General features: G+C 33.4%; 1 pseudogene; it reads left to right on the top strand.

Moving 5' to 3' along the window:
* Positions 1–510: 510 nt before the first annotated feature.
* LOC127546984 (F-box only protein 30-like) lies at positions 511–6732 on the top strand (annotated as a pseudogene).
* The last annotated feature ends 6208 nt before the right edge of the window (positions 6733–12940 follow it).

The raw sequence follows: 12940 nt of genomic DNA, 5'->3' as shown, positions 1-12940 counted from the left end.
AAGAAGCAGTAACATTCTCAGTGGCCACACTTTGGTAAACCATTTCAGCAGATAAGCTAAATCAGGCTGAGGGTAACCAAAGAGTCTCAAACTTTAGGATCATTACAATAACTACACACTGCCAAAACTGTCTAAGTAGATGGGCTTTAAAACAAGTTCAGGGTAAATGAAAAGCTTCAAGCCTGTCAGGGAGCTAGAGGGATACCCCAAGCATGTGAAAATTTCCCCTAGCAAATCAACTAAAGGAGAGCAATTTGTTCCAGTAGGAAGTGGCTGTGGAGTACTTAGGATTTGGTCAGACATTAAAAATGCTAAGATCATCCATTGCATCCTATGCCATTGCCAGTCATCTTTGCTTTTTTATTGCTACTCAACTTTGATGATTTTTGAAGTGAGGTTGATGACTTTGTGCAATGCTGCTTCATTTAAATTCAATTTCTACAAGTCAAGATACCACCCCATAATCTCATTGATTCTCTTCAAAAGGAAAGATGAACAACAACTAATAACATGGAATTCACTTGTTGGTTTCCCTCACTCTATCTTTATGTGGATAAATGGTGTGCCCGGTTAGTAGAATCTAAATTCATGATGACCAGGGACTGTGTTATTTTTGTCTTTAATATCCTCAGTGGATTTTTTAGACAAAAGGAACTTACTAAAGGTTTGTTAAATCAAATTACTTGATTTTTTCTTATTTTATCTTTTGATAAGAAAGAAGATCATGGAATCACCATGATTAATGATCTGTCATTGCAAATATTTCTACTGTATCTAAACTCTTTCCTGACTTGTCTTTTCTGGGTATTTATGTTCATTCCTTCTAATTCTGAGTTTCTAATATTCAAGGATTGTGGTTAAGCAAATGTATAGAATAACATGCCAATTTGTCTTAAAGAAATATTTCTATTCATCACATTATTAAAATAGTTATTGTGTCTTGAGAGGTAAATGTTAGCAAATATCATTTCCCTAATATGCAATAGAATTTTATCAGACAGCAGATAATTCAAGCATCTGTACCTAAATAGATCTGTTTGTTTTATATTCATACATGCACAGCATTTACTATGTTTGCTTTGTCCTTTTGTTGTACTCTTTCATTAATTACTCTTTTTTTCCATTAAATCAGAATTAGGAAGGGATTCTAAAGGGAAAAACATAGTATCAGGAATTTTAAAGCCAAGAATGAGTCAATGTGGATTTAGGGCAAGGATGTTCTGGAAAGAATACCAACAAGGACATATTATAGGACAGTGAAAAGTCTTTAGTACATTCCATAGGAAATTGTTTTGAAGGAAACTTCAGAAGTTTAGCCTGAAGAAAAGATTACTAAGTAGGAATGATAACTATATTTTAGTATTTAAGTCTGTTATGTCCAGCAGGACATATTTATTCTGCTTATCCCCAAAGGATAAAAGCAGGAGCATTGAGTTGAAGTTGTAAAAAAAAAAAAAAAAAAAAGCTTGATATAGTGAAAAATATCCTAATAATTAGAATTGTAAAAAAAAAAAAAAAAAGTACAATGGATTAACCTAAGAGGAAAAGGGTTTTCCCCTTCTTGAAGGGCTCTAAGCAGAAGTTAAATTATCACTTGCCTGGTATCTTGTAGTGAGGTTTTCTTTTGGATATACACTGGACTAAATGGCCATTAGAATCACTTCCAAATCTCAAAATTTGCAATGCAGTAACATTTTTTTTTCCTTTTATAAGGAAGAAATAGAGCTACACCTCTTTGTTCTACCTGAGATAGCTTTAGGGTCTGCTGCAGCTATATAGGGACTCACTAGGAGTAACTTGCCCTTGAGATGAAAAAGTCCCCTTATTGTCTGTTGTGTTAGAAGAACTTATAATTCAGGGCATGTACAAAAGGATTCAACCAGTCCCCCTCTACTCCTTTATTTTACATTTACAAAACATGTTAGGACTATTTCAATCTATTTCCTGAAACAGAAGTAGGGGAAGAGATGCCTGTGAGCAAATATCCAACTAGTGAAATCTGCTTTTGTCCAGCTTAGGAAAGCTTTCCTAAGGATTGGTTGGTTGTGGTCCTTGAAGAGGACCAAAATCACATCAATATGTTACAGTCAAGTTATAATGTGTCCAACTCTGGCTAATCAGAACAATTCAATTTCAAAATGCTCCATTTTTACAGGTAGGTAAGATGTCTCTAAATTGCACATCTCACTTTTGAGCTACTGCAATTCTGTTTTGCTCATAGAGCACAGAACTTTCTTTGATGTGGGCACCCCACGGGAGGGAGCAGTCCTTTGCCAGCATCTCCCATATCACCCAATCAATTTTCTGAAGCTGTTCAGAGAGAACTTGGGAGGGTTCTTGTATCGTTTCTTCTGACTACCATGTGAGTGCCTTCTTTGCATGAGATCTGCATTGAATCATATTTGGGGCAAGTGTATTTTTGGCATTGGAGTTTCTTTCTCTGCAGTAGAGATTGAATGCTCAAGAAAGGACCTCAGTGTCCTGTATCTTATCCTGCCAAATGACCTTCAAAATTTTCCTAAGACAATTCAAATGGAAATGACTCGGTTTTCTGGCATGGTGTTGGAATACTGTTCACAAGCATACAACAATGAGGTTAACAAATTGGCACTCTAGTTTGGTAGTCAGCCCAATACCTCTTCAAGCTCACACTTTCTTTTTCAGTCTTCAAAACACACTGAGCTAGTTTTGGCAATGAGTGTGTCGAACTCATTTTGTTTCAGTCACGTTCCATTCTTTGTGACCCCATTTGGGATTTTCTTGGCAAAGATAATAGAGAAGTTTACACTTTCTCTCTCCAGTTCAATTTACAAATTAGGAACAGAGGCAAATAGGTTCAAGTGACTTGCCCAGTCACACAGGTAGCACACATCTGAAGCCAAATTTGAACCAAGATGTTTTCCTTATTTGAGGAGCCACACTCTATCAACTGCTGCCACCTAGTAGTTCTGAAAAAGTACTACAAGGGAATATAATTCTGATTAGCTAAAAGACTGGTGTACAGTAATGCTATGAGTTATAAAGAAACCTACATTAATTTTCTGAACATTCTAAAAGAGAGTCTTGAAGAGACGTGTCAAGAGAGAGGCAAAGTTAAAACTCTGAATAGTGGACTGAGGCACAGAAGTCAGATTTCATCATGTTCCTTGACTTTTAGTGCCTTCAGGACTAGGAATTACTGAGATTGAACTCTCTCTTTGGTGAGATCATTCTTTTGTTTTGAGCTGGATGCTTATCTGACTCCAAGTTGAAGAGTTCATTTACTCTTGTGTATTTCTTGTGTATGATCTAATCCATATAGCTTCTCAAACTTCTTTTTTGCTGCTCTATTTAATAAAAAAATTTACTATCTATTCTTGACAATCTTTTAAAAAATTAATAGATTTTATTGATATCTTTTGTTCTTTTATCATCTAGCTTTCCTGCCCCATTCCTTTCCTTATTCACCATCTTGCTCCAAGACAGCCAGACCTTATTCAAAAAAAAAAAATTATATAAGAAAAAAAGAAAAAGAGGAAGTTTGAATCTGGCTGGCAGAAAAGGATTCTTCTGCTTTAGAAAGATCAGCTATATCAACAGCAAAGTTATCAGTACAGTGCTAAATTGATTCAAAATATAAAATGCCTAATTAGCCACCTTGCAAAACTGTGATATATTGCTGAGTTATAAATATTAATCTTTGGCATATCATAATGGTAGTTTTACATTACAGTATCTGAAATCTGTCAATGCACAATATGCCTTTACCATCCCTTACCTGTTTCATAATGTAAATTAAGAATCTCTTTTAGTTTTATTTCCCTTTTGGGGAGACCTAGACACCAGCTGTATACTTAATCACATTTTTTTTTTCACCAGAATATCATGAATGGATGCTTATAGAACAAAAGATTTTGAAAAACGGAAGCCTAATCTTCCAATTTGAGGCAGATTATTCCAGGTTTGAACTTAGTTGAAAATGAATACCCCCTCTGGACCCAGGAGTGATCTTTCAATGATAAATTTGCATTCATTTTGGCCCCAAAGCATTTCTTGAGATGCAAAAGTGCATGAATTGTCTTTCCTTTTTCAACTGGTCACCAAGGGCTATAATGCAGTTTCAATGACAGTGGAAAGGGCGGAGTATAAATCCTCATTGGCTATTTCTCCTCCCGTCTCAGCACAGGAATTCTAATTGGTACATAAGGAATCAGGCTGACCATAATTTCCCAGTTTGCTATTGATTTTGCTAGAATCAGTATTTCCCAGTAGAGCTATTGCTCAGAAACTTTTGGATTATGGTTTCTGAGGGACTGAGCAAGAGAAAGAAGAGAAGAAGGGTAATGGGCGGGTGTCACTGGAGGTTGGGCACCTTGGTTGGCAATCAAGGGACAAGAAGTTAAGGCAGAGGGGTCCTTCCTGGCCATGCCCAATGAGCCCAAGCCCTTACTTTGAGGAAAGATAATTGCAAAAGCAATATTCAAACTGTGAATTGTTTCAGCAGCTGATGCATGGCTAAACCAGAAACTAGGATTTCCTGAGATTTGATTTACAATCTATTAGTTTGTGGAACAGTTTTCAACTTGTGCAAAGCTGATGAACATCACATATTATATCCACTTGGATGTGTGCTCTGTTTTATTAGGGGCTTAGGGTGTCCTTTTACACTCAGGTGAAGTCAAATTGCTGAATATCTAGAAACATGTCCTGCAAGTGTGGTGAGCTGTACTACAAAGTGGAATAGATGGCATGCAGACTGAAAATCTTATAAAAATCTAAGTAGAGATCTTAATGAAATGGGACAAGTAGGCAGGACACTGGCCCTTCTGGACAAAAGAATGCTCTTGAAATCTCTCAAACTTGACACTAGGATGTCAAAAGCAACTGATAAAATATCAGACACCAGAGAACAAATTCCAGTTAAATCAAGTGTCTCTGATGTACCATACTCTAATGGTTTAGTGTCTGTTGATGGAGAGTCTGTCTTATGGTGCTCTTTATCAAGCTACTGTAGAAATCACTAGAGTCTTGGCTACTGTATTTGATATCCTGAACATTGCTACATGAGTTATCAGTATGTTAAATACAAAACAAGTGCTTCTCCAAGTGAAATGGAAGAACAAAATTCTGTAGATTGAAGATTACGAACTCAAAAGACTGTGAACATCCGAATAAATATGAGATGAGAGCAGCTGTTGTATTTGACCATAATATCTCTGGTCAGAATCTTTGGTCTAAACAAAATGACTCAAATGATTTTTGCTGTGACTTGAAGGAAAGTTTTGATAGCACTTCTACATTCTGTAATGATTTTTATTTGGATGATATACATACAATGGTAAAGAACTATAATGGGGATTTTAGTAGTGAATCAAATCTATATAATTTAATAAATAGTGAATGTGTATCCTATGACAGAGCTTTGCCTACTGATTCATTTTCAGTAGCAGCATAACTTGGAGAAGGAAAATAATCTAGTACTTTGCCAAATAGAACATTTCAACATATGCTCTTACCAGATGAGTGCAATGAAGGGGAAATATTAGACTGGAGAAAATCACAACAAGAAGGATTGAGAAATATGGATGTCCTTTCTTTAATTCTACCCCAGTCATTTAAATTGACTAGTTCCTATTGGTTCAAAGCAAAGAAATATAAATCAGAAGAGAATACAAACTTGGAAGTTACTGAGGACTCCATGGATCTTGAGGAATTAAATCTAAACACAGCTGCTTTGCATTTTTGTCTAAGAGATTCTCCTAGTAGAAGAAATGTATTCAATAATTGTTTTTGTTGATGTGTGTCATGATGACTTTGGGATTCAAACTTTTTCACTTCCTTCTGCAATTTTATCCTCAAATAAAATGGTAAAAAAAAAAAAAAAAAAAAAAAAAAAAAAAAAAAAAAAAGCTTCTGCTTCAGGTTGTAATCCCACACTTTTCAAATCCACAGCCTTTTCAGACACTTGGACTGGATTCATTATTACAATGTGTGACAAGATACCAAATCAAGCAATATTCAAGGTTTACATTTGTCTGTGGACAATTATTTAGAAGAAAATAATTTTCTTCTCATTCTAAGACTGTTCATGGTAACATTTATGCTGAATTCAAAGGCTAGATGGAACAGAGGTGTCCTTTAGCTTATTATTGGTATAAGTATTAGAGGTATAGATTTTGTTCTTTGACTCCAGGGGCAAAGATTGTGCATAATGACCATCAGATATGATTTGGGATTCGCTCATATATATCTACAGTATCAGTAGAGTCTGCTAAAAATGACTTGCTTTGCCTTACATAATGACCATCTAAGTAGTTTTCCTTTTAAGGTCCTACAACATATTACTGGATTTTTAGATGGTTTTAGTTATGTCAATTTTCAAATATATCCTGGCTAATGAGGTATGTGGGTAGCAGTCTGCTTCAGGGCCATAGAATGATCATATTTGTGTGGGAATAAAGGAAACACCCTAATGGACATTCATCATGACAGATAGGGGGAAAAATATGGCAGTTCAGGACTACATTTTGTTCTGTGAATGAGGGTAAATATGTGTCTGACCACTTAGAGAAATGTAATTATAACATTGTAGAGAAAAGGGAAGAAGTTATTCCATTACCATATATGTGTGTAATACAGGAACTCAGTGCAAAAAAAAAAAAAAATCACATCTACTATCATCTCTGTGTAATATATGACACTTTGTTAATGCATAAAAAGATGTCTAACAAAATATTCTGCAACTATGTATAGAATATTTGGATATGACTTTTTATGAAATAAATACAATTTAATTGGAAGAAATAATTTGCCTTAATGTTTGAAACTTTTGAAGCTGGAGAGGATAGTTATTTCCTAACTTCTACTGTTAATATTTATGTTGAATAGACATTTAGAATTAGTATTTTTAATATGTAAACATTACAAATCACAATTTTTTAAAAGTTTAACACACTAACAAGATTCTGAACAGATGATTTTGAACTTCTTTTCTGCAAGTGTGACCTTTTACATTCAAAAACTGAAACAACTAAGTTTGCAGTATATATTTTAGAATTTAAAAATAATTAAGCTATTTTAGTAATCCCATAAAAGCTCTGTGGCACTCTTCTTAGTATCTTCCTTTTATAATTGTTTACACAAAGCTGACCTAGAATATATAGTTTAGAAAGATATAAAACAGTGTGATTGAAACATTTGTTGTATCTTTAAAATATCCAAAAGTTAATTTTAGTGTATTTATAAGAGTCACACAGAAATCAAAACTATATCTTCCTATATAAATAACACTAAACTTCATGGAAATATAGTAACAAGTTAAAATAAAATCATTAAAGTTGAATGGGTAAAAATCTTTGACTATGCATTTTCCTTAATTTTGCTAGATTTTTGATAGGGTTTTAAGAAAGCTGGGTATATTATTTCTCAGATTAATTGGACTAAGATTAAGTGAAGAGAAGGAACACAAATCACATTTTAGGTTTGTGAATTAGGAAAATCAGATGTACAAAATTTAAATATTCAAAGGACTTAACTCATTCATATTATATAGCTCTTCCTGGAGTATTCTATTTTTTTAACTTTGGTCAAAAAATGGCCCTATATGTTCTAAGGGTGATCTGTATATATCATTAATATATATTAATATTGGTTATTAATAATATGTATTATTATTAGTATGTTGTCTTCATGAGATATTTTCATAAGTTTAACTACATAAATACATCTTAAGTCATTCTTATCCACCTTTGAAAACACTACCAGAGTTTCTATAGTTTCCCATAACAGGAAATGTGTAGAATATTTTTTGATAGAAATGAAGTAGTGTTAAGAAAATCTACCATGAACAGCATATTTAAAGTATTTTATTAGTTTTCATTTTTCTGTAGACTGTTATTGACTTGATGACTACATGAATGAATGGATCAGCATTTGAGAATATTAAAATAGAATAATGGTGACACATTTACTCTAATTTTGGGGGGTGGAGGGGAGGACATAATTTCTGGCATTTGATATCTTGCAATAGTGATAATTTGCCATCTTTACATCTATAAATTCTGAAGCATTAATGTGCCCTTTCCTAAGTAGGACCCCAAATGAGCTATATTATTACTAAATTCTTTATTTCCATGTATGTCAATCAGGCTGGGTAGAAGCATTCCTTAGCCATTGGAAAGGAGTTCTGAAACAGTTAAGAATTGTTTTTGCTGAATTGGGCCTTTATTGCAATTGGAAATATCATACAGCTGAAGAATAATCAACTCTTTCTTTGCCCATCATTTAAAATAGTATAATTATTCTCATTTCTCAGTGACTATACCTGATTTGTTATATGTGAGATATTGTTGCATAAGCAACTATTGCTTTCATAAGAAATTAGAAATGAAAATAATAAAATTCTGCTCTGTAAAATATTGCAAATGTGAATAGGAAAGTATGTATATAATCAGGATACAGAAACATTTCAATTTCCTTTGATTCTGTTCTGGTATGAATTTAATCTGTTGAGGTTATAGTCATAAACCTCTTGTATTGACATAGATTCCCAAGGTACATTTTCTATTTCTTTTCTCACGTATCTCTAGTAACATTTTTTAGTTTGTGTTATACACTATATTTCCATGTTATAATTTTGTTTTATTATATTATCCAATAAAAGTCTAATAAAATTAATGTTTGTTTAAAAAAAAAACTTTGAATCAAAATAATTAGATAAAATACTAAGAAACCATAACTGACTACCCAAACTGCTCTCTGATTGTAGGTGTCCTTTTAACTTCTGTTCGTGGTTACTTGTCACAACATCCTACATTTAAATAAAAACATCCTTAAAATAATATTTTTCTCCTCTCTGTTGTTATAAATTGAAAGGGAAAGATAAATTTAAAATTTTTTTATACTTTGCCATTTCTCTATCATATGACATTTTTAAAAAATTTAAACAAATGTCTATTCAGCTTGATGATTTTATTAACCTTAATCCAAAAGAAAATCATCGCCCTATTGCCCATGTCCTTGCTGAAAAACACATTATTAAGATGAATTATTCACATATCTCTAAATTGGTCATATTCACTCATTCATGCATTTGTAATTTGCCCCAGTTACCACAGTCCTGAGAAGGATACCATTTTAAATATTCACCAGGGACTTTCTCCGTTTGGTTATCTCATATTGCTATATTTTGTAATGAAACATAACCACATCAGGCATGTAAATAATGAAGTGCCAGCTTCTGGCCAAAAATGTAAATAAAATAAAAATGAATCTTCCTTCAGATAGGAAGTGTCTATCATGTTGTTACTGCAAAAATATTCTTTAAAAACCCAAGTTATTTTTCTGGGCATATTTGTCTTGCTATTTTGTAAATGAAATATGACTTTAAAAGGATAATGACCATAATTTTGTTTCCATCATTTACTTCTCAGCCTTGTTTTAATATCCTTTAGACATTTAAATTCAATATTCACCACAATTGTGTTGGCTGCTTCTCTCTGTACCCTAGCACTTTTTTTTTCTTTTGCTTCTTTATTTTAACCTTTTACAATGCCCTACTTAATTGTTTCTTATCCTGAGAATGGACCTTTCAGGTATATACATAGCTTTTTCCTTTCATTCATTTTTTTCCCTTATAACATTTGTTCTCATTTTAACAGATGGAATTCGGAATTGTAAAGTAGTTAAGTTCATGGCATAATTCAAAATAATAGAGCTTAGATTCAACCTCAGGGTTCTGGATTTCTTTTTTCATTGGCTTTTCAAGAATCTACTGTTTCTATTTGAAATTAGCCTTTGTTGTTGTTACTGCTGCTACAGCCCAATACCTAAAACTATTTAGTTTTGTTGATTTCGACTGACATCTAAATCTGACTGACCACAGCACAATGGGAACCTTAATAAACTCTTCTCATGTAATTTCTTTCAAATTTTAAGTAAAAAACTTCACCTACAACCTAGCAACTCACTCATATCTCTCCATCTATAGTTTATAATAAATTTCTAGCATAGACTTCCTACTGAAGAATTTATTTATTCCACTATGGTCTTAAAAATATTTCAAATTTAGTAGTGAGGTAGAAAATTTCAATGAACTTGAAAACAATGTCACTAAACTAAATTGGTCAAAACATTGTTTTACAAATATAGATTCACTGAAGCTGTTCCTATTATTATACCCATTTCTCTTATTCCCCAACCATACTTTTTCAGTTTCTAGGCTTGTTGTATAGAGACAGAGCAACATCTGCTGACAATTGTAACTCATGAGCTCCCTCTAATGGATGAATATATGTTTGCATTTATTCATCAGAGGATACATTGGTTAAATGAAAGTATATTTCATTAAATAGCATAGGTGATAAGAAAGAATTCCCCCATCTCTTTGTAGTGACCAAACTGAAAACTGAGTGGACGCCCATCAATTGGAGAATGGCTGAATAAATGGTGGTATATGAATAATATGGATATTATTGTTCGGTAAGAAATGACCAATAGGATGATTTCAGAAAGACCTGGAGAGACTTACACGAACTGATGTTGAAGGAAACGAGCAGGGCCAGGAGATCATTATATACTTCAACAACAATACTATATGATGATCAATTCTGACGGACCTGGCCATCCTCAGCAATGAGATGAACCAAACCAGTTCCAATGAGCAGTAATGAACTGAACCAGCTACGCCCAGCAAAAGAACTCTGGGAGATGACTAAGAACCATTACACTGAATACCCAATCCCTATATTTTTGCCCACCTGCATTTTTGATTTCCTTCATAGGCTAATTGTATAATGTTTCAGAGTCCGATTCTTTTTGTACAGCAAAATAACAGTTTGGTCATGTATACTTATTGTGTATCTAATTTATATTTTAATATATTTAATATCTACTGGTCATCCTGCCATCTGGGAGAGGGGGTGGAGGGAAGGAGGGGAAAAATTGGAACAAGAGGTTTGGCAATTGTCAATGCTGTAAAGTTACCCATACATATAACCTGTAAATAAAAGGCTATTAAAATAAAAATGAATAAATAAAAAGGAAAGAATTCCCCCATTCCCACAAAAATACTACATCCCACAGGTTATCATACAGCCAGTGGAAAAGAGGACAGATCCTAACACATGTGAAGTGGAAAAATAAGTATCCAAGGCAACTCCAGCATTTGACACTGAAGAATTCCAATGGACTCTGGTGGTACTCCATATGTTGCTCTGTCCTATCTTTTGCTTGGTGCTGGACTCATCTACTGAACTGTATTTTAGCTACTCTCTAAATTCCAGGAATTCTACTGCTGCTGTCTCCATGGATCTCTGCTAAAATCTGCTAGGTTTTTGACTTCTGTACAGTTTCTTTCCCATAGAAAAAGGCGTTTTCAGGTCCTTTTGTTATATAAATGTAACCTAGCCACATCCAATAAATAAGTTAAAAAGACCTCAAGACTTTCTTTTGAACTTTATTTTTCTCCCCTATCACTCAAGTTTAATTCTTATCAGAGAAATGGACAGAAAATTCCTTTATTCCCCTGAACTGAACAAATCATTCACAGATGCTCTCAACTTAAAAACTTGAAAGGAGCTAGGTTAAAATGTTTTAAGAAGATTTTTCTCATTCATCACTACCCATCCCTGCTCTCCCTTTATGCCCTCAGAGTCCATGAAAATAATGGAAATTGGGCTAAATGGAAAAGACCAAAAGAGCTGGTAAAGTTTTCCCTATTTTTCAAGTGGGGAATCCTTTATATTTATTTATTTATTGAAAATGTTCAAAAACAAAGTTATGTATTAATAATAGTGTGTCTACAAACACGTTGTGAAGTGTATTTGATAAAACATTGGTGATTAACAAAGTAGCCTTGGCTAAATATGAATACTTTCCTTTTCTTAAAGACCACATGGTAGTGCTTGATCATTTGTATTTTCCTAGTCAAACTGAATTCTAAGAAAAAAAGTAATAATTTCTTTCTTCCTTCAAAATTTGTGTCATAAATTGTTGATTGAAATTTAATGACTTTCACATCTCTGATTTTTGTTTCAGCACCAGTTTCTTTGAGGATTTATTGATGTTGAGCAAATTATTCAACTCTTTGAATGTGCTTCAACAGAGTATGTGTAATTTCTAGTTCACTGAAGCAGAAATGAGTTCAAATATATAGATTGATGTTTTTATCTATAGGCAGGGGAGTGCCTTCACTTTGAAGTTTCAGTAAGATGAGCATTTTGCCCACTTAGATATAGTTCTAATAAACTCAAGAAATAAATTAAATGTGTGTATTTACTCCAGTTCTTTGAATAGCTTTTCAACTCTTCTTCTGGGAGTTGGCAAACTTAGAAGGAATCACCTTAAGTATTTGGAAGTCTTGTTTCTGCCTCTAGAGGGAAAGGAGGATGGGGAAGAATACAGGTCAGTGATGATAGGAAATAAGCTTCATGTTGAGACTTAAAACACTAATATGATTTAAAAAAAAACACCAAAGCAAGCAGGTACTTGTTACAAACAGACTGAAAATGGACCCAAGAAAAAGAAGATTTGAAAAAGAAATGGCAGATATTTTGCAAGAAAGAAGAGAAGATATTTTCTTAACTAAATGATGATGCTAAATATGTCTCTCCAAATACAACTCAGATGGGATACACTGTTGGTTATGGGATAAATTCAAAGAAAAGATAAGAAAGATTTGTGTATTTGCTTCTAGAAAAAAAAAAGAAAGAAAGAGAGAAGGAAAGAATCCTTAATGGAAAAAAAAAGTGTTTCTAAGAAGTTTCATCTATTACAATTGCCAAAGGTTTTCACATAGTTCATAATTATCATGTTCTCCTAGAATGATTTGGGGAACTTTGGTATCCATGTCTGGCTATTTGGATTTCCACTCAAGATCACAGAAAATCTAAAATAACAAAAAGCAAAGATCTCTTGACAATCTCCCCTGCTCTGTTTCAACCCTGTCTGAACTTTCCCCAGT

The sequence above is a fragment of the Antechinus flavipes genome, chromosome 1, assembly GCF_016432865.1.
Source record: "Antechinus flavipes isolate AdamAnt ecotype Samford, QLD, Australia chromosome 1, AdamAnt_v2, whole genome shotgun sequence".
Taxonomy (NCBI): Eukaryota; Metazoa; Chordata; class Mammalia; order Dasyuromorphia; family Dasyuridae; genus Antechinus; species Antechinus flavipes.
The sequence above is the reverse complement of the archived record's forward strand: the minus strand, read 5'-3'. Positions and strand labels throughout refer to the sequence as shown.